Source organism: Ictidomys tridecemlineatus, chromosome 2, assembly GCF_052094955.1.
Source record: "Ictidomys tridecemlineatus isolate mIctTri1 chromosome 2, mIctTri1.hap1, whole genome shotgun sequence".
In the NCBI taxonomy this organism is placed as follows: domain Eukaryota; kingdom Metazoa; phylum Chordata; class Mammalia; order Rodentia; family Sciuridae; genus Ictidomys; species Ictidomys tridecemlineatus.
Window position 1 is genome coordinate 26,772,039 of NC_135478.1, and position 24,319 is coordinate 26,796,357.

At 35.2% G+C, this 24,319-nt stretch overlaps 1 long non-coding RNA gene across 1 annotated transcript in view; it reads right to left on the reverse strand.

Moving 5' to 3' along the window:
* Positions 1-24,319, reverse strand: part of LOC120891448 (uncharacterized) — a 107,972-nt gene that overhangs the window by 23,670 nt on the left and 59,983 nt on the right. The gene's annotated exons all lie outside the window — the stretch shown is intronic.

Sequence of the window (24,319 nt, forward strand, 5' to 3'; positions counted from 1 at the left end):
CTGGTGAGTCTGATCTCCAGAAAGCTACATCCTCTGCCCTAGGCTGCTTCCCTCACTCCTAACATGTTAATCAAAATCCAGGAAATTCCATCTGAGGCCAAGATCAGACAAAAGTCACAATAAACTAAGATGGGATCATAGTGAAAAAGAACAAATCTTGGCCAGACTTCTCAGCACATCTTAATAAAGTATGCTTAGTGTATGTTCTAATGTACCCTCTAGGTCTACATGGATAACTGTATACTCGTTTGATTTTTCATGTTAAAATAATATATTTGCTGTGTTTATGATTCCACATGCTGAACTGTAAGACACTTATTAATTTAGGTAGAGGTCCCGGGCTGATGACTTTTAATTCACTTGGAATTCTGAAGGGCTAGGACTGATGACTGGGATTTGAGAATGTGATACATTTTTCAGTGAGTCTCACAGTTTCCAAAGTCCCTTCTCAAAAGAAGCACTCTCCAAAGCTGCCTATGCTCTTAATGAGTTATAACAATATTGCATTGTCTGAATTATTTTAAAAGGTACAAATAATCAACATTTTCACCAATAATTACTAATTATCCATTTAATTGTTTATCCTTTGAGAAACTTCATTCTTTTATTTCTATATGCTAATAACAAGATTAATTCACAGTATGTTGATATTTCTAAGAAAAAGGATGGGAAAATTTTTCTAATACAAGGTTCTAGTTGAAATACTTTTTTTTTTCCCTCAGTAAATTCTTACATATTTGTTAAGATTGTTTTTATGTGTTTTTATTAAGACACTTGACTAGCACGTATTAGGAGAATTCACAGAGATTGCTGAAAGGAAAGCTTTCTATTGCTCAATGAAAGAAGAACATCTACAAAAATAAATTTTGCAGTTGTCAAAGCTTGTCCAGGCCTGGTTAAATGATCCCAAATCTGAACTGGCACTAACATAAGTAATTTGAGTGGTTCTTTTAGAACTTAAATTGATCATCTCACACTGTTGGTTAAAACCTTCAAATGTTTTTAACCCTATAGCCTTGGTATATAACATTTCTGCCTAATCTAACCCTACTACAGGAGCCTGGCCAGCTTCCCTGTCATGTTATAAACTAACATGGACTTTTTCCTGGTGCTTGTTCTCAGACATGTTCCCATATTGTTTTCTGAGAACCCCTTAACTGCTACTCTTGGGAGCTTGGGAGCTTCCTGCCTCAGCCTCCCAAGCAGCTAGGATGACCAATGTGCACCACTTCAATTAGTCCAAATTCCATTCCCTTTAAAAAATCTATTTTGAACTTGGTTGACCGTACACCTAGTAGAAAAACATTGAATCAGAATCCTCAAAGTAAACTGCATGGGATCTGTACATGGTAATGCTGCAGGTTTTTCATTCAGCTAGGTAGATCTGAAGAAGTTTAACATCAAAGAGGAAGGATATTGTCCCGCTCAGGCCTTTCCTGACTAACCCTCCATTTTTGGCATCAGCCTCTGTATTTATATCAACCAGTTTCAATCTTCATCACCAACATCCATCATCTCACTCTCTCTTAGGAACTTACGTAACTACCAAAGTGCTTTTGGCTATTTGGTTTAGTGTCATAGAGAACATCAAGCTTTGTACCCTTGTGACCCATATTAAAGGAGACTCAGGAGATTGTCAAAGATTTGAATTGCAGGGGAATGGTCTTCAACCTGTGCTTTCTATGAGAAAAGATACACATGGGAAAACTTGAAAAGAAGGCTAGATCTATTATTTACATAGGAGCTCTGCAACAGATCTGAATTGTGCAGAATTGCTGTGAATGTAAAGAGTCAACCAGCTCCTATAGTTTACATTCCACTTAGTGATGTGCCATTTAACTTAAAAAGAAATATGAAGCCTGTTTGCATGTGTGTAAATATTGATGAAGCTCAATCTTTGAAGCTAAAGCTTAATGTGTCATACAGCATAAGTGTGTCCTCATTTATTTGCTTTTCCATAGTATGAAGACATGCAGATTGCTTCTAAAATTTTAGGACATTATATACAACGCTGCATTAATATCTTTGCACATATCTTACGCCCATGAGCAAAAGTTCTCTTAGAGTTAGTTTTCTGGAAATATAATTGCAAAGTCATAGCATATAATTTTCAATACTACTGATACTAGTATTTAGCTTTTCAGAATAGCTGGGTCAACTTAAGTAATTCAGTGTATACAGTATAGATAAAATGTTATATGATCTATTCTGGGATACTTATATGGGCATGCTTTATTATAACTTTTTTCTATGGGTACATACTTAACTAAAAATTGTATACTATAACATTTATGAAGAGATACCAGCCATTTATTCTTGGAGTTAGAAAGGCACTAGATTATGAGGGGACAGTTTCTGATCTGGGACAAATAAAATCTCTAGAGGAATGAAAAGGCTCAACTTAGGAATCTGGTCACTGTTCTTGATACTCTTTTTATTTATCTTCCTATTAAAATATATATTTTCATTGTATCTTCCAGGTAGAATTCTTATTTGTGATCTTTAATTTCCAAACCTGAGTGGTGAAGCATTCCATAATATTGCAAATTGTCCTTTAATCAACAAAATCAAACTTATTTACTCATTCTTCAAAAATTGACCAAACACCACTTTTTTTTTTGTAAAAGGAGATTATTGAAGATTGTGAATATATTACTGTGAATACATTAATAAATGCTATTTAAGCACAAACTAACTACTGGTTGTATCTCTTAGAGAAATTGTCACACAAGACTATGAGGAGACATGTAAAGTGATAGTTCTCAGAGTAACACCTGTAGCTGAAAGGGGCATTAATTAGATAACCAGAAGAATGGATAAGTTACACAGGGTTGGTGCATAGCCTGGAATGTTCTACAGCAGTCAGAAGTGACAGACTTAATGTATATGAAGGAAAATAAATTCCTAAAGAAATAGTGTTGACTAAAGGAAAAATGAATCAAAGAAGAAACCAAGTCAGTATAATACCAGAAATAAACAAGAATGGCAGGAAATATCAATCATGTCTCAATAATATCCCTGATATGATAGTAGAATTTAACAAGTTAATGGCTTAAATTCACCAATCAAAGACATAGGCTGGCAGATTGGATTAAAAAAAAAGAGAGACACAACAATATGCTGCCTCCAAGAGACTCATCTCATAGGAAAAGACATGCACAGACTGAAGGTGAAAGTTTGGGAAAAAACACTACTCACATGGACTGTAGAAACAAGCAGGAGTTTCCATCTTTATATCAAATCAAAAGGGATAAAGAAGGATATTTCATACTGCTTAAGGGAACCATACATCAACAAGACATAACAATTATAAATATACATTCCCCAAACTATGGAGCATCTCTGTTCATCAAACTCTTGTCAAGTACAAGAGTCAAATAGACAACAACACAATAATTCTGGGTGACTTTAACACACCTCTTTTATCAATGGATAGACCTTTTAAACAAAAGCTGAACAAAGAAACTATAGAACTCAATAAAACAATAAATAACTTAGACTTAACTGACATATATAGAATATTTCATCCATAAACAAGCAAATACACTTTCTTCTCAGCAGCACATGGATCCTTTTCTAAAATAGACCATATATTATGCCACAAATCAACTCTTAGCAAATAAAAAAAGGAGAGACAGACACTACAGAAATACAGAAGATAATTAGAAATTATCTTGAAAATTTGTTACCCCAAGAAAATAGAAAATACCAAGAGCATCAACAAATTTCTAGAGTCGCGATATTTGCCCAAACTGAATGAGGATGATATACACAATTTAAGTAGAATAATTTCAAACAGTGAAATACAAGATGCCATCAGAATCCTACCAACCAAGAAAAGTCCAGGACCAGATGGATACACAGCTGATTTCTACAAGATCTTTAAAGAAAAGTAATACCAATACTCCTCAAATTATTTTATGAAATAGAAAAAGAGAAAACACTTCCAAACTTATTCTATGAGGCCAATATCACCCTGATTCCAAAATTGGGCAAAGGCACATCAAGGAAATAAAACTACAGATCAATATCTTTAATGAACACGGATACAAAAGTTCTCAATAAAATTCAGACAAATTTAATACAAAAGTAGATCTAAAAGATAGTGCACATGATCAAGTAGGGTTCATCCTAGGGATGCAAGGCAGGTTCAACATATGGAAATCAATAAATGTAATTCATCACATCAATAGACTTAAAGATAATGATCATATGATCATTTCAATAGATGCAGAAAAAGCATTCAACAGAATACAGCACTCCTTCATGTTCAAAACACTAGAAAAACTAGGGAAATTCAGGTACTTATCTCAACATTGTAAAAGCTGTCTATGCTAAGCCCCAGGCCAACATCATTCTAAATGGAGAAAAATTGAAAATATTTCCTTTAAAAACTGGAAAAAGACAGTGATATCCTCTTTTACCACTTCTATTTAACATAGTTCTTGAAACACTAGCCAGAGCAATTGGACAGACAAAAGAAATTAAAGGGATATGGATAAGAAAAGAAGAACACAAATTAGCACTATTTGCCAACAATATGATTCTATACATAGAAGACTCAAAAAATTCTTCAAAAAACTTCTAGAACTTGTGAATGAATTCAGAAAGGTAGCAGGATATAAAATCAACACCCAAAAATTAAAGGAATTTTTTTTATAACAGGGACAGATCCTCTGAAAGGGAAATGAGGAAAACTAGTTCATTTACAATAGCCTCGAAAGAAAAGAAAAGAAAAGAAAAGAAAGAAAGGAAGGAAGGAAGGAAGGAAGGAAGGAAGGAAGGAAGGAAGGAAGGAAGGAAGGAAGGAAGAAGGAAAGAAGAAGAAAATTAATATTTGGGAATCAACAAAAGAGGTGAAAGACCTCTACAATGAAAACTATAGAACACTAAAGAAAGAAATCAAAGAAGACCTTAGAAGATGGAAAGATCTCCCTTGTTCTTGGAAGGCAGAATTAATATTGTCAAAATGACCATGCTACCAAAAGCACTATACAGATTTAATGCAATTTCAATCAAAATCCCTCTTAGAAATAGAAAAAGCAGTCATGGAATTCATCTGGAAAAATAAGAGGTCCAGAATAGTTAAAGCAATCCTTAATAAGAAGACTGAAGCAGGAAGCATCACTATATCAGACCTTAAACTATACTATAGAGCTATACTAACAAAAGAGCATGGTATTAGCACCAAAATAGACTTGCAGGCCAATGGTACAAAATAGAAGACAGAGACAAACCCACATAAATACAGTTATCTAATATTAGTCAAAGGCATCAAAAACATAAATTGGAGAAAAGATAGCCTCTTCAACAAATGGCACTGGGAAAACTGGAAATCAATATGCAACAAATGATATTAAACCTCTATCTCTAACCATGCACAAAACTCAACTCAAAATGGATCAAGGACCTAGGAATTAAACCAGAGACCCTGCACCTAACAGAAGAAAAAGTAGGCCCAAATCCACATCATGTCAGATTAGGCCCCAAATTCCTTAATAAGACTCCTATAGTGCAAGAATTAAAATAAAGAATCAATAAATTGGATGGATTCAAACTGAAAAGCTTCTCAGCAAAAGAAACAATCAGTAAGGTGAATAGAGAGCCTACATTTTGGGAGCAAATTTTTACCACAAGCACATCAGAGAGAACACTAATCTCTAGGATATATAAAGAACTAAAAAAAAAAAATCTTAATACACAAACACACACACACACAAAAACCACCCAAAATAATCCAATCAATAAATGGGCCAAGGAATTGAACAGATACTTCTCAGTCTAATGGTGGTTTCATCCCCAGTTTTCCAAGGAATCTCCAGTTATCCCACTCCTCAGTCTATACCCAAAGGACTTGGAAAACAGCACACTACAGGGACACAGCCACATCAATGTTTATAGCAGCACAATTCACAATAGCTAAATTGTGGCTCCAACCTAGATGCCCTTCAGAAGATGAGTGGATAAAGATAATGTGCTATATATACACAGTGGAATATTGCTCAGCGTTAAAAGAGAATAAAATCATGGCATTTACAGGTAAATGGATGGAGTTGAAGAATATAATGCTAAGTGAAGTAAGCCAACCCAGAAAACCAAATGCTGAATGTCTCCTCTGATATAAGGATGCTGATTCATTATGGGGATGGGTGGGGTGAGCATGGGAGAATAGACAAACTTTAGCTAGGTCAAAGGGGAGGGAGAGGACCCAGGGGGGTGTATAGGGGTAAGAAAGACCATGGAATGAGATGGACATCATTACCCTATGTACATATATGAAAACATGAAAGGTGTGACTCTACTTTGTGTTCAATCAGAGACATGAAAAATTGTGCTCTATTTGTATAATATGAATTAAATTGTATTCTGCTGTCATACATTACTAATTAGAATAAATAAAATAAAAAAGAAATAGTGTTGAGAGGAAAATCAAACAAGAAATCGCAACGTATAGCATAAAACCATTTGTTTAAAATTTTAAGCATAAATTTGCACAATGCCACATTCCCTGATACAACCTTCTTCCGTTAGCTGACTCACTCCCTCTCTTATTTGTGATCTTTCTTCAAATGCTACCTAATCAGAGGGCTTTCCTTTCTACATAATCCAATATGGCACCCTGCCTTGTGTTTGCTCTTTCCTTGTTTTGCTCTTTTTATTTTCTGTTTTCAGTGTGAGAATTGAACCCAAGGTCTCATACATGATAGTCCTGTACTCTACATCTGAGCCATACCCTAGCCCCTCTTTTTATTTCTATTTATCACCTGATGACACTTGACATGTTGTTTTTACCTACCACCCAATTTTTTCCACTGGAGATACATAAAAGACTAGTACTTTCGATGGAATTTAGAACAAACATTAAGTTCAAGTCATAATTATAAAATGAATATATTACTCTGATCATTGATCTTAATGAAATGCAATAGGTAATAACTGGATAAAATACAGCAAAAACAACACCATGTTTTGTAATGTTTTGAAATTTACTACATAATTTCATATGACAAATAGTCAATGTAGACTGATTTTTGTTTCTACCTGTCCTCACACACACACAAACACAATTCTTATTTTGAGTCCTTAATTCTCATTGTGATGGTATTTGGAGGTACAGCTTTAGGAAATAAGTAGATTTTCATGAGATCATGAGGGTGGTACCCTTATGATGGGAACACTGTTCTTTTAAGAAGAATATGAGACACCAGAGTGCTCTCTGTGTGTGAAAACACAATGATAAAGTAGCCATCTGAATGCCAGAAGAGCGTCCCACTTTCACCAGGAAATTTAACTATTCAGCATCTTGACGTTGAACTTCCAACCTCCAGAAATGTGAGAAGATGAATTCTTCTTATTTAAACAAGGCTGTATATGGTGTTTTTGTAAACTAGTCTCAGCTGACTAATAAACATCCACACCTCCTTTTCTTGTTGTTCTTTTCTTTCTATTAGGAAAAAAAAATGAGTCTCAGTAAACATTAACCATTGCCTAGAACTCTCCAACTGGGCAAAGGCACGTTTGTTCCCAGGACTGCAGTTGCCGGACTCCTTGTCTTTGACCCTCTGCATTGCTAGCTGGCTATTCTCCAATGCATTTTCAAGGATTTCTCATCTTACCTTATTTTGTTCCAAATTAAAATTCTCTGAAAGGTTCATCTGTGAAAGTAGAAAATGTGTGAAACTCCAAGCATGTGGTCTCCTAATGAAAAACTCAGCCTAAATAAATATAACAACCAGTAATCCTTTACACCTTCCTGATAATATTCAATTTAATGGATTTTAAAGGGGGGGGGGTTGATCTGAAAAAAAAATAATAAAAAGGCTACCAATCTCAGCAGTATTAGCCTCAAACAGCTACAAATTAGCCATAAACAATGAGGCTTGCTATAAAGCTATAACCTCATGCAGAAGATAAAATAAGACAGTTTTATCAATAGGAATGAATCAAGAACTTTCTTTGGGGCTGGTTCCACATGGTGAATAGTGCTCTTCGTTAAAATAAAATTATGTCAGTAAACAAACACATGGTGAAATAATTATGCTGCCTGTGATGTGCACAGTCCTAGGCCTTTTATACAAAGAATAAGGAATTGCATTATTTAATTATTTGATAATGCAACCAAAAAAATGGATATCACTGTACTCCCTTTGAAATGCAAGGATCAAGCTGGTAGAAAGAACAATTTTCTGTGACCTCTTTAATGAAAGCATGGCTAAACTGTTGGGACTAATTTTCTTTAGGTTCTTTCAGAATGCAGGTCTGTAGAAATGAGGGTCTGAGATGTATAGTAAATAAAAGAATCAAGTTCATCTTTCCTGCAGATTTTAAGGAAGGCTCAAGGCAGTGCATAAAAGCCTATAACTTTACAGCAAAAAGAGATCTGACATATCTTCCCCCAAAATGAACACAGAATAGACATCCCATGCTCTTCATTTAAGTCTCAATATAACTTTCTTCTTTGTTAGTGAACTTGTTTCTTAGGTAAATCATTGCTTAATTATATACTGAATTGCGTTTTCAGTTATAGCCATATGGTCTCAGAATAAGTATCTTTTAAAAATCATAACCCCAGGTTATTTAACTATCCATCAGTTGTTTTAAACTGTTTAAGATGGGCATAGTAAGTAAGAGATTGTATTGAGATGGATAGAGGCTACCATGGACAGAGGACAAAATATGCCCCAAGGTCTTAGCCTCTGACCTGTCACCAAAAGATCTGACAAGAACAATTAGATACTAAAAAGTATTTGGGGCTCACAGATTCAGAGATCTCACTTTGTAGATGGCTGACTGTATTTCTCCGGGCTCAAGGTAAGGCAGAATACCAAGGAAGAAAGGACATGATGGAGAAAAACAGGTGGAGACATGGAAGCAGAAAGTAGAGAGAGACAGAGAGACACTCCCCTCACTAGGCACAAAGTATATACCCCAAAGGCATACCCCCAATGACCTGCCTCCTCCAACCACACCCCGTCTTCCTACAGTCACCAAACAAACAGATAATCTCCCTCAGCAGATTAATGCACTGATTAGTTTAAGGCTCTCGTAATCCAATCATTTCCCCTCTAAGCTTTCTTACATTATCTCACATGTGAACTTTTTGGGGACACCTCATATGTAAACCATAACAAAGCCTTAAGCCCCCAACCTGTCAGCCCTTAAAATTGAGAAGCTTTTTTTTACTTTCCTTTCCTCTCACATTGTTCAACAATCTTATTGCAAGGACAAGGTCACCCATGAAGAGTAGGTGTAACATAAAAGTGAGAATATTATCACCATAATGTCTCCAAGAATAAACCAAATAACTACTGATCCACATCTTTTACAAGAAAGGAATTCCTCATAAAAATACCACAGTCACGACCAATGAGAAATACCAGATCTAAGCCCACCCCAGCAATTCCATAAAAAGTTAAAGCCCCAGTTAAAACATTGCCTCTATATGCTTGCAATACCTAGCCTGGTCTCCTTTCTATCATCTCCAGTATAAAATGAAAATTAAATTTGGAACAATATAATGTGTGAAGAACATAACTGTGCTTTTCAGTTGCACACCCCTAATACCTAAGCTCCAATGCCTTATTTTAAAGTTTCTTTGAATTGTCAGTCTTTGATAATCTCCCACTTCCTATCCCATACAACATCTCCAAATCCAAGGAGCTAAAAGTGGAGTTAGCTGGAGTCTACCATTATGCCTTTACTACCCAAATCCTGAATTTCTGCCCCTGTGGGGCTAGAAGGTCTCATAGGAATTCTCCTTCCTCCTACTATGAGTTGCTGTAACTAGCCTTTTCTGAAAAAGTGTTATTTGGGAGTTGGTTTGTGTTTTCTATTTTTTTTATAAAGCTTACAGATTCTGTGCATTTTCAATTTTCACTTACTATAGAAGTCGGTTCTCAAAAAATTCTAGCTACAGATATCTGTTTCCTGTTCTCTCCTGCTATCCACCCAGATGGAGGACAGGGTTAAGGCAACCTTCTATTATTATAGTCAGGAGCCTGGGCTTTGTATTCAGACTGTCAAGTACAAATCCTGGCTCCCTTGCTCACTTGCTTGTTAACTTCTTTATGTGTTTAACTCAGCTTTGTGTTGCTGTGACCAAAAGACTGGAGAAGAACAGTTTAGTGGAGGAAAGTTAATTTGGTTCCATTTCAGAGGTTCAGTCTGGTGGCTGCCCTGACTCCTTAGCTCTGGGCCCAACATGAAGCCCAGGATCATTGAGGAAGGGTGTAGCAGAGGAAAGCAGCTCAGGATGTGAGGGCCAGGAAGCAGAAAAAAAGCTCCAACTCATCAGGGACAATATATAAACCCAAAAGGCATACTCCCAGTGACCTACCTCCTCCGGCCACACCCTACCTGCCTATAGTTACCACCCAGTTACTCCCTATGAATAGATTAATCTACTGATTAAGTTAAAACTCTCATAATTCAATAATTTCACCTCTGAATATTCTTGCATGGTCTCACACATGAGCTTTTGGGAGACACCTCATACCTAAACCATAACACCATACTTCAATTTGCTCACCTCTAAAATGATGATGATGAATATTTTGAATACTGGGATTAATACAACAAATAAAATAAGTAATGATCGTAATAAAACATAAAAGAATGCCTGCAACAGAATATCTGCTTAAGAGTAATACATATACTCTATCCTAAGTTGTTACTTCTGATGTATGTTAATATTTTTCCTATTTTTTCCTATATTCCTACAAAAGTAAACTATCTGTTGTGTGATTATTAAACAAACATCAAGGGAAAGGAAATATTAACCAAAATCCAAAATTTTATAAATGGGTTCACATATCCTATGCCTTCACATTTGCTTGTTTTATTTATATGTTGTCAAAGTTTATACCAATTTACCATTTGCTATCAAAATTGGAGGCACTTGAGCATATGAGATACAGTTCAAAGTTTGTTTATGTTCAGTCTATGGAACTTTGCCTCTAATATCAATTCAAGGGTATATTCTTTGTTTTTTTCCACTAGGTTATAAAATCATCTAAAATAAATGCTAGGTTCTTCAACTTTTTAAATATCTGTCTCCAATAACTTGGGCATCAATTATTCTTATGAGCTTTTCAAATTGGTTTATGAGAAAAGTTCAGTGAAGTAGAACTGACTACTGCCAACTTTGTATTTAATGAGAATGTATGGAGCATATTTGAAATTTTTAAATGGATTCTTCCTAAGAATTCTGACTTACACAGCCTTCTCCAGAGTTCCTCCTTCTCAAGTGAGCTACCCTGATCAGTAACAAGTCACTGTAGAAATAACACATTTACTAAAGGAATAAAGAGCCATTTGCAATGTAAAATGAACACCAGTGAGAAGTATATATTTCTGTTGATGATGGATTTGGAACACCATTCACTTTTAAACACCAAAGCAACTATTTTTGGCCATATGACGGATGTCAAAAGAGGAAAATTTGTTATAAAGGAATACTTCCAACAGTAAATGTTTATTAAGCATCTATAACTTTCCAGATGAAATATCAGACCTTCAAAAAGGAAGGGTAAACTAGACATATCTCCACCTCCATAGAGATTTCAGTACGGATGGGGAGACAAACATAATTGAGCATGATTTATCTTTTTTTCCCCCTTAAATGCAGTTACTAGTATTTATCATGTGGTCATTATGCACAAGACTTTGGTTTGGTCATTAAGATTAAGATTCAGTTTCTTTTTGTCAAGGTTTTGGTGATCTAAATAAAGAGACATAAAATCAGACAGCAACAACTGCCATTCTGATACTACTACTCTACAATCTGTCCTGGTGTGTGCTGGACACTTTGCTATATCTTTACAGTAGAATTCTTATTTATTTTGTAAGCCTGGCTTCCTGCTGTCTTGTCTGTACAGCTGGGCTCTGAGACCCGGGGGTGAACAGCTGCTGCAGTTGTAACTTGCCAGATTCAAAGGGCAAGAAAGGAGTCACAGAGGCCTTCTAGCTTTTAATTATTTGAATGGTGAAGCTATCCAGATTGTATAATTCATTAAAGAATCTCACATATAAATTTCGGTCAAATAGAATGCTTAAGTCATCTTTCTTTATCATTCTGTGAGATTTCTTCCTTCAAAAGTGTAGACAACTTGTTGGGGATTCTATGAGGGATGACCTAAAAGCATCAACTGTTTTATTATATGCTGTTTCTGTATTAAGTGAACCCAGGTGATTATAATTATATAATTAGGAACCATTCTCCACTGAAATTTTATCATAAGGAAATCAGACATTGGTAAGAAGAATCTAGCTAGTGAATCTAGCTAGCCACTAAGTGAATTCTTAAGAGTCCAAGTGCACCAGGAAAACCCCTAGTAGACACAGCAATTGAAGAATCTGCATTCTCTTGCAAGCTATTTCTTCCTCAGTCCCTCCAGGTGCTTAGAGAAAAAATTGTAATTTGTAAGAAATTGCTCCTCCTGGTGCATACCTGGGGAATGAAAAGTTTCATCCAATGCTTTCCCTTAGTTCTCCTCTGAAAGAAAAACCTTAATTTAAGAACTGTTATCTTTAGGGTACTGGGGAAAACTTATTGCAGTTGGGCAGAAAATAAATAAGTAGACCTATTTGCAGGAGGTTAGAGATGAGAACAGACCAGATTGAAAACAGGAGGAAAAGCAGATAGAGAAAGAAGGTCCAAAGGTCATGATGCCTAAGACCAAGGCTTATGTACCCTAAAAGAGAACATCCTCCCCCATTGCTCTCCAGAGCTCAAATAAAAAGCAGTAAGTAACCAAAGATAGCAGGGACATTGGGGAAGGATCAGATCTTAGGAAAAGAGGCTTTCTGAGGAACAGCCCCAAAAGACCTAAAGTTGAGTGAGGAACTGACATTTAAACAAACCAGTCCCACTGTTAAACACAAACTATTGCAAAGAACCGTGCAGCTGGTGGTGGACTATATAGAAACATCATAGCGACCCATTCAAACTGTCTTAACTCTTAACTAGATTGACTTAAAATTCCATACTGAAGGCCTACTGGAAAGAAAAACATGCCTATATTCAAATGTGAAAAGCATTTCATAGTCTCTATTATTCTGCGTAAGATGGCATTTCTGCCACTCAACAAAATGCTGAGGAACACAAAAGGGCAAAAAAACCCACAACAGTCTCAGATGCAGATTAGACTTAGACATGAGGCAGAGGTTGGAGCTATTCAACAGAGAGCTTGAAATTATCATAATTAATATGCTAAATGCTCTAATGAAAGGGTTGGCAAACTGTGGCCTCCAGGCCAGATTTAGCTGACAACATGCTTTTGTATTATCCATGAGCTAAGAATAGATTTTTAGATTTTCAAATATTTTGGGGGAAAAATATCAAAAGAAGACTAATATCTCAAGTCATGTGAAAGTGAATATGAGTTTCCAAGTTCAGCAGGATAACATTTAAAAAATAGTAAAATTTCACTCTATGACTTACTATGGGCTAATACACTTTAAAACATAAAATATCTTTTAGAAAAGATATATGACCACTTCTCCATTATGTCAATGTTAAAAACATTCTGTAGGCTGAAATATTATAAATGTTTGGTACTGATGAAATAAATACCTACCAACCTAGCTAAATGCTTATTGCATCAGTTTCCACCATTTAGAACATTTTGTAAACAATTAGGGAACCCTCAAAAAAATGCTTGTAGTAACACAAATAAATGATTGAGTTAGGAGCACAAACCTATGAGTAAATAATAGATGGTACTGGGAAAACTGAGTCAGTGTCTGATAAAAATAAAATTTTATTTCTATGTTATGTTGCAAAAATTGGGGCTAAAACTAAAATCTAAGAGACCAAAAATGTTAAGGAATATCATCATTGGGTAGGGGTGGGTTCTTAAATAAAGCACAAAACCACAAGAACCTATAGAAACTATTGACTAATATACAGAGTATTCAAGGAAATACTGAAAATCATGAGACACACGGACACACACACACACACACACACACACACACAGACACCTTCACTCCTGCCCCCAACCTCTACACATACAGACAGATCTGACAGACCTGATATTAGACAATTCAGAGGGGTGAAAATCTGAATGACAATGTAAAGTTGGGCAGTTCTTCAGTATTAATCAGAGAAACTATAAGGAAACAATAAGAGCTAGATCAGATCAGCAATTTCCATTAAAAAAAACTTAAATTATTGTAAATATTGATAAGGTAGTAGGAACTAGGAAATTTTAATGGATTTCTTGCAAGGACAGTAATGTTAAATACTTGCATGAACTGTAACCTGAGATTCTACCTCATATGAAATCAAACCTGTATTTGAAGTACAGAGATCATTTTTTTTTCCTTTTGGGAACAGGTATAAAGATTTTCTGCAAACATTCGTGGTGGTTGGGAAGTTGTGGACTGCCTAGGGTAACAGAAATATAAATTACATTAGATGATGGTAGATGTACCTGTGAAATAGTTCAGTAGTTAAAAAAAATGTTAGTTTCCACCATCATAAAAATGCATTTTAAGAACATATTTTTAACAGGAAAGTCATGGGTAAGAGCAAGATTTATAGTGAATAATAGGTACATAAAATGAATACATGCATATTTAAAACAACGCTGTTTTTCAAAGACACATGCACAGCCAAACTTTTATACCAAACACCTACCATATAAAGAGAATGAGAGGAGCTAAAAGATGGAAAGAAAAGTGCAACAAAAAATGAAGAGAAATGTGACGAAACCAACAAATATCAACTAAGGTGATAGAGTGCCTGAGGCATTCAGCAAAGCTTTTTGATATCTTGTCTGTCTTGTGTCACAACCACCCCAGACCCAATTAAATCCAGCATGGTCTTCACCTTCCAACACTAGCAGGGAGTATGATCCAGTCATTTTTAAGGTGTAATTACTGTTTCTGTTTATTTTACCAGACCCCATACATCCATGTGACTCCACAAAGCTTCCAGATTTCCCTCTATTTGGTGTGTCATGGTTACTGATGTATTTTAGCTTGTCGCTGCTGTATCTTTCAGAGTAGAGTGTAACTCAGCCATAAAGAAGAATGAATTATGGAATTTGCTGGTAAATGAATAGAATTGGAGACTATCTTGCTAAGTGAAATAAGCCAGACCCCAAAAGTCAAAGATTGAATGATTTCTCTGCAATGTGGAAGCTAGTCCAAATAGGAAAAGGGGGTGGATTTCATTAATATAGAAAATGATCAATGGAGTAGAGGAAGGCAATTGAGGAGTAAGAAGGAGGGATGGGGTAAGGGAAGAAGAGTGGAACAAATCTGATCTAACTTTCCTATGTACATGTATGAATATACCACAGTGAATCTTGCTGCTGCATTTACCCAGAAGGCACTAATTTAAAAACAAAAGCAACACTAAATAAATAACAGGAAGATCACTAGAAGAAAAGCAGTAGGGGGAGGGAGGAGGAAAGAGAAATAAAAAAGAATTACTGGGAGCTGAATTAGAGCAAATTATATTCCATGTTCTTATAATTATATCAAAATGAATTATAATGTTATGCATAACTAAATAATAAATTTTAAAAAAGAAAAAAAGAGCTAAACTTTAAAACTTTTTTTGGTACTGTTGCTTCTGTGCATAGATTTCAGGAACATCTATTTTCTTTAATCCTCAGTATTGTCAGCACCTCCCTCTCCGTAAGGTTAGTTCTTTCCATCTACTTGGGTACTTGTCCATCTGCGTGCTTTCAATCAACCTTCATTGCTTGTCCTTCTGGGATGGCTCTTAACAAAGATGGAACTAACTTTTGGGGCTATTAAGAACTGGAACTGCAGAACAGAAAAGCCCAACTGTACTGTGAGGGAGAAAATAGTGGAGTGGAATAAAAAAGGGAGAATAGCACCATTTTGTGTAGGTATATGTTGTAACTACCAGTCCTTGGCACAGATTGGCCAAGCACAGAAATGAAGCAGGCCTCTTCATCCTGGACTTCACATACCATTTATTATATTAAGAACATGCACCAGTATGCAAGAGGGTCTGTGTACAAAGTTTTTATATATATTTGTCCTCAATATTATAAGACACTGTTTTTAGAATTCCGATTTGACCAACTCCAAACTAAGCAATCGCTGTACCTCATTAGACCTTTCATTGTATGGATAACTTCAACTCAGAAGCTATGCTGCACAGAAATTTTTTTGATTGCCTAGGAGTCACGCAAGACCAGAAATGAGTTGTTTTTTTCTAGTGCCTTTCCTATATTGTATATTTTCATGAGGAAATAATTATATCTTCCAGTTTTTCCAGATACAGCAGAAAAAAAAATTGATTCTGCCACATGGCTAACTAGGAATCAATAATATTTGATCTTAGGCAATTCACTGGTGATTTGCTCAATTAGCTCTTACAGAAGCATGCTATTCACTCTGTAGGATGTAGAGTCATTTTGTATTAAGTACAATTCAAGGATAAGAGCTGAGCTTTTCTTTTCAGGGAGCATTTCTTTTCCTTATTATTACTATTATTTATAGTACTATTAAGTCACAAGATCTCAATAGTTGTCAACGATAAATTTGTATTAAATAACTTCTAGCCTTAAATTTTCTTGATACAGGTATAGGCATTTAATTATCAGTTTTTTTATATCTACATAAAATATGACCCACATTAGCAGCAGACTTAAGGAGAAGCAAAGTCAAACTAGATGCCAATCCTTTTCAATTTTACTGGTTTAGTAATAATTGATGTTTATATATCACATAGTTTTGTGCAAAAGATATTTTCTAGAATCTAGAATGGAGAGATTCATGAGCCTACCTTCAAGGAGAAACATGTAAAAGACACTGAAATGCTTCCTATGGCTTTTCATGGGAGGATAAGAAGGCATGGGATGCTATGAACCTGTTTTCCCCAGTTCAACCTGTGTTTTTGCCAAGAGGCTAGAGATTAATGTCTACTGCATTACTTAATATTCCATTAAACTTCATTTGAAGTTCATTAAACACGAACAATCCTGGTGCCATGAAAAGATGATAGACTTTCATTTTCACCAAGAGACATGCAAAATTGAGCAGAGCAGAATGATTCTAGTAGCTAAAAACTAGCAACTACCCCAATGTCCGTTAATAAGGTAATGAATAAATAAGTAGTGATATATCTATGCATTGGTACATTATACAGCAATGAGAGGGAAAAAACTACTGATACATGTAACAAAATATGAAATAATAGAGACATAGATAAGTTATGGTATTAAAAGTCAAAGCATCTAGGGCTGGGGTTGTGGCTCAATCGATAGAGTGCATGCCTAGCATGTGTGAGGCACTGAGTTTGATCCTCAGCACCACATAAAAATAAAATAAAGATTTGTGTCCACCTACAACTAAAAAATAAATATTTTTTAAAAAGTCAAAGCATCTGTAACTTTGTGGAAATGAAGGGCAATCATTTAGAGAGGGCACAGGTAGGGGTTGTCTTCTGGAGTGCTGGCAATATTCCCTTTGGTGACCTGTATTATGGTCATTCACCTTGTAAATAACCCCTCTTACTGTACATTCACCTTGCACACCTTCCCTATGAGCACCATATTTTTTAAAAAGTGCTTAAACAACCCCACCTCAAAACAAGATTTTGGGAAGGAGGCATTTCTAATTTCAAATTCTGAATTAGCTTCTGTAACTTTGGAACAAGGAAATATTTTACTATTGATTTCTAGTTTTCCTCATTTGAAAATGGAATTTATTATTACTATTCAAAATTTTGTCACAGGATTTAAAAACTTCTTCTCCACAGAATTTCTAAAAAAATAAAAATAAATAAAGTAAATAAAGTTAATTCCTCCCTTCTTCAACTTTTACCCATGTTATTTCATGAGAGTACACTGACAGCCATGAGAAGGGAGACTGAGCATTCCCTGGGTAACAAAATGAAGGGTCCCTTCTGCTGTCTTAAAAATGCTGAGATTCTCAGCCAGCATGAAAGACAATGTCCAACACATTACCCAATAATTTGTTCAATAAACCGGTAGATGACTTTTATTGCACGATAAATTTTGCCAACCTGTCCAGCTCTAGCCAACAGAATGCACAAAGAAGGGACTTAGTTATAAGACTATACAGATTAAGAAATACTTGCTGAAAATTCAGTTTGATTCTGAGATGAACATTGGCCTATAAATATGGTTCATGTGTTAACATTGGTCTACTGACTGTTGAGACTTCATGGATTCATTCCCATAAATATTTTCACTCCCTAGAAAAATTCGCCTTTGTCTACCTCATATTTACATTGACATTCAGAGACTATTGTTCAGAACTATAATGGGTTAACATGCAAAGGGCATTAATTAATTTATTGATTCAACCAAGAATGTTTCTGATTTTATGTTTAATCACAGGTCACATTTAGTTTGGAAACAAGATTGATTGTTAATGCACATTTAAAAAGTTTCATACTCAATAAACTTGTCAGTTCAGTCACATGAACTGTCTTGGGAACTTTTTGTTTGAGTAAAACTTACAAAGCTGATGTGTACCTGGGGCTTCATGCACCTTTTGAGAAGTACTTGGATGCCTCCGTGTGAAAGCCAGCACAAGGGTCATCATCACCATTATTCCACAGATAAATTAATGGACTTGCAAACACATACAGTCTAAACATATAATGAGACTGGCATTAAAACTAAAATCTATTTTAAGTCCATACCAGCTCAACTAATATTTATGCTGGGGAAAAAAGGAGAAAAAGGATTACAAAGTTTAAGATAGAAATATGAAATTAAATATTTATATGTGCATTTCAATTTTATTTTCCAATGAAGCAAAGCGTTATTATGTTAGTAAACATTGTAAAATGTATACTCCTCAATAGACCTGATATATTGTAAAAATATTGAGGTTGTATACTAACAGCCTCAATAGACCTAATCATATTTTTGAAAGTTTTATATTATTTGAGGTAGACATGAAAGGCATATTGAACCAAACTTCATCTGTTTTGCTTTTAGCATTATGTTTCTTGTGAGGATCATGAAATTATTGGGCTATATAATGGCTCCTTAAGGAATTCCTCTATAGTCCTCACACCCCCAATTATCTCCAAATAACCAGGTGGCACTGGCTAGTCAAAAATGCTTAAGAATGAAGAGATCCCATCACAAGTAGCTCATACTTACAATTGCCAAACCTTATTAGTTTATGCAATATCATTACAAAGACTATGTGACATACTTGGCAGACTCTGAAGTCAGTCTGCTGAATTAATTGTACAACTGTGTTCCTCACTAACTATGAACTGTAGGCTGTTAATTTATCAGCTCATAACTTCTGTTTATGTGTCTATATACTAGGATTTATGATAGTGCATATATATATATATATATTACGATTTATGAAGGTGCCTACCTCAGAATTATTGTCAAGATTAAATGGTATAATGGGTGTGAAATATTAGGTAAAAAAAAAACCTCTGACATCAAGCCCACAGTTTTCTTTTAAGTACACTTGAAAGGCTGATCTTCAGATCTGGGTCTGGGTTGGCTTCCTATTATTTTTATTTTATTTATTCTATTTTGAGATAAATTGAGACCTACAGAACAGTTCCACAAATAGTACAAGAGTGTTCATGTATCCTTCACCCAGTTTCTCCTAATGTTCCCGTCTTCCACAGTCATAGTACAGTTATGAAATCTAGGAAATTAACACTGGAATATTATTAGCTTTAGTCTCTTATTGATTCCATCTGCTTTTTAACTAATATTTTATTTCCTGTTTTAGTTGCATTCAGAGATGTTTAATTGTTATGTTTTTTTTTTTTTGGTGTCCTTCAAACTGTGACCTTTTCTCAGTTTTTTTTTTTCTTGTCTTTGATGACTTTGGTGCTTTTGCAGAGAACAGACTGGTTATTTTATTGAGTTTCCTCATGATTAGATTGAGTTCATGCATTATTGGGATGAGTACCACAAATATGATAAGCTCTTCTCAGTGCAAGATGTCAGGGGGCACAATACATTGACTTATCAGCATTTCCTCACATCATCCCTCTGTCGTCAGTCCAGTCTGTTGACTTGCTCTCCACCACTATTTCTTTGTTCTTTACAGAATGTCACATAAGTAGAATGGTATGATAACCAGCATTTTGGATCTTTTTTGTTCAGAAACAGTCATCTGACCTTTACCACTTGTTGCTAAATGCATAAGGTTTTATTCTGTTTTTCTGAGGAACAATATTCAATATAAGAACTGTCATGGTTTGTTCAGGGTAATCAAATATCTTCAGAGATATGTGGTTGGTTTCCCATTTGGGGAGTTATGAAAAAAGTTGTTACAACACTTGTGGAAAAATTTGTTCATTTCTTTTGGAAAGTTACTCAGGATAGTAATGGCTGAATCAACTGGCTGTCTCCTATTTCAGCATCCACTGCCTCTCCCTCTGGAGATGGCCTGCATTCTCTCTTGAATGTGCATCTGCTTTCCTAAATAAACCTCTGTCTATGCCTTTGGGAAAAAAGAAATATTCAAACCTTCCTATTGCATCAATAACTTTATGCATTGCCCATGACAATGTATGAGCTTCCAGTTTTTCCACATTCTCATCAATATTTCCTTATCTTAAGGACTCTTTCCTCTTTCTTGCTCATCTGTGTTGCTCCAACTGTCAAACAAGTTAGAAAATTTAAGAAAAGTAGAAAGCTGGACATAGTGGTGCACACCTGAAATCCCAGCAGCTCAGGAGGCTAAGGCAGGAGAGGATCACAAGTTCACAGCCAGCCTGAGCAACTTAGCGAGGCCCTATCTCAAAATAAAAATAAGTAAGTAAGTAAGTAAATAAATAAATAAATAAATGGGCCAAGGATGTGGCTCAGTGGTTAATTGGCCCTGGGTTCAATTCCTGGTACTGAAAACGACAACAACCAACCAACCAACCAATAAACAAAACACACCCAGAAAAGAAAAAGTAGAAAAATATACGGTATTTATTAATATTTTAATTCTGTCATTCTTTCTCAATCTTCCAAGATTACTCTTCTTGCCATTTTGTTTTAGAGAACTTAGTTAAGTCATTCTTTGGGAACAGCGCTGCCTGTATCACGTTCTCTAAGGTGTTTTGTTGTTTTGTTTTTCTTCGTTTTAGACTCACTTATTGAGCCCTTCGTTCTTGAAACATACTTTCACTGATAGGCAATTTTCAGTTGATCGTTGCTTTTATCTTGTTTCATTTTTAGATCTCAGCTCTTGCAAAAGGTTGTATTACTTTCTTCTGGTTTTCATGGTTTCTGGCATGAAATATGATCTCAGTAGAATTGTCTTTCTACTACATTTAAAATGTCATTTCTCTCACTTCTTTAAAGCATTTTATTGTCTTTAGCTTTCAGAAGTTTGACTGTGATGTGACTGTGTGAGTGTGAGTGTGTGTGTGTGGGGTGTGTGTGTGTGTGTGTGTGTGTGTGCACATAGTTCCTGTCTACAGTCTATGTATCTTTTCCAATTTGTAGGCTTCAATCTTTTGCCAAATTGGGGGGATTTGCAGTCAAATTTTTCAGCTGCATTGAGGTGTAATTGACAAATGAAAATAGTATATATTCAAGGTATAAAACATGATGTGTTGATAGATATTATGAAATTATTACCACAATCCGGGTAGTTAACATACCTGCCATCATTGTCTCTGAGTACCATTAGCTTCAATCTCTTTTTCTGGCACTCTGATGAGGTGAATGTTGGGTTTCCCTGAGGCTCTTTTCAATTTTATCCTTAAATCTATTTTCTCTCTGAACAACACTTCAAAATGGGTAAGTGCTATTATGATATCTTACAATTCACTAACTCCTGTATCATCATCCCTTTTTATCTTTTTATTTTATTTTCTTAAGCTTACTTTTCCAGAGATTTATATAGTTTCTCTAGCTTTCTTCCGGTTAGTTCCATCATATAGCTTTATCAACTATTTACTTTTAACCTATCTATGTACTTAAATGGATTTCTTTCGATGAATAACATATCCTTGGTTCTTTTGGTGGACCTAATTTTACATTGTCTGAAATACAACTGGAATTTTAGATCATTGAAATTTAATGTAATTTTTGATATGTTTGGGTTTAAATGTACCATCTTTCCAGGTATTTACCATTTTTTCTGAAATATACCATCTCTCTACTTGATTCTCTGTTCTTCATTCTATTTGTCTCACTCTTTTCCTCCCATTTCCTGAATTAATTCAATTTTTATGATTCAGCTTTACTTCCTGTGTTGGTTAGTTTATACCCCTTGTTGATATTTTCATTGGTTTTCCCCTAGGATTTACAATACATCCCAATCAACAAGAGCCTTCCTGCAAATAATATCATACACTTCTTAATGTGTAGCATAAAGACTTCATATAGTCCCAATTACTTCCTTTTACCTTCTGTTCATCATCACAAAGCATCTCACTTGTTCATGTATTAGGAAACCCAAAACACGGGCTATTTGTGTTTAGACAGTGAGTTACCTACTAGCAAATTTCACATAAGAGAAACATCATTTTATGTGCCTTCATTTATTGAGTTTACTGAGCTTTTTATATTTTATGTATAAAAGAATTCTGTCTGATATATTCCTTTTGTCTGAAAAATTCTCTTAGTATTTTTGCACAATGGGCTTCCTGACAATGAATTTCATAGAAAAATTATTTTCTCTTCCCTTCATTCTTGATAGATTTTTTCTTTGTGTGTAATTTCTCAGTGGACAATTTCTTGTTTATTTCACTATTTCAAGGATGTGATTCCTTTGTCTTCATGCTTGCATGGTTTCTAATGAAATGTCTATCATAAATTCATATTTTTGATCCTCTGTATCTAGTGTATTTGACTACCTCAAAGTTTTTATTTTGTTTTTCTCTTTATTTTTAGCAGTGTGTGTGCATGCATATGTGTGTGTGTGTGTGTGTGTGTGTGTGTGTGTGTTTATATTTATGCTGCTTGAATGACTTGGATTTTTTTTTAACTTCCTGTCTTTAATCTTTAGTTTGTTCAAAATTTCAAACAATACTCAGTCACTATCTTTTCATATCTTCGTTGTTTTTTTTTTTAATGTAAAATCAGCATACTACAGTGACACGGCCACATCAATGTTTCTAGCAGCTCAATTCACAATAGCTAAACTATGGAACCAACCTAGATGCCCTTCAACAGATGAATGGATAAAGAAAATGTGGTACATATACACAATAGAATATTACTCAGTCTTAAAGAAGAATGAAATTATGGAATTTGCAGTTAAATGGATGGAGCTGGAGAATATCATACTAAGCGAATAAACCAAACCCCCAAAACTAAAGGCTGAATGTTTTCTCTGATATGCAGAGATGCAACTCTTACATCTTCCTCCTAAATAGAATTATGAACACAAGACAATCCCTTCTAATCTTTTTGAGGTTATACCCATTTGAACATATCATTGGCATCCTGGTATAAATGCATAAAGCTACTTATAACCGATGAGAAGAGTGGAGAACATTGGCTAACCCAAGCCTGGCTGCTTCTCCTGAAGGGTAGACGATGTCAATATCCCAGACACATATCAGTCATTCAGGCAAAGCAATTAGCCAATCACTGTCTGAAAACACTCTTGCTTCTGTCTCCATCATCTCTAGTCACTACCATACTAATATCATCTGGAACTCCGTTTGCCTTGGCCTATAGAGAAAGTGGCTGGAGAAATTACTCATCTGAAATAGACAAATTTCCTCACCCAAAAAGCAACAGACCCTAAATGTTAATAAAACTAAGCCAGAGCTTCCTTTCTCAAATTCAAAAATAGTTATTTATATATTTGTATCTTACCCAGATAGGCTGGAAGTTCCTTGATAAAAATAAATTTGTATTCATTTTGAGTGAATCCTTCATAGTATCTTGCACAGTGCTCACACCAAGCGGATGATCTAGGAATGATGGCATGCACATAACTCAACAGCTCATCTTTTATTTTGGGCTTCTAGTTTGTGAGTTTGCTAATGGCCGACCGTTTCTGCAGTTTTTATGAGGCAGCCCCACCACAAGCATCACCATTGAGACAGTATCATGAGTATTTATCAAATTTTGGCAAGAAAAAAATTGAAAAGAAAAGAAATTTAATATTAACCTACCACTGAAAACCCATACACAGCCGAAAATGCTGTTAGAGTGACTTTAAACTTCATGGGTCTGTCTGATGCAGGCTGTCTCTCTTCCACCATTCTATTTTCTCTCTTTGCTCTCTCTATTGTTCCACCAACACATGCAGATAAATCTTGTTTCCTTTATGTCCTCTCTTGTTAGGACTATCTTCCCTTAGCACTTCACAGGGCTTTTAATTCATATCATCTAGACTTTCTGTAAGATGCCTTTCA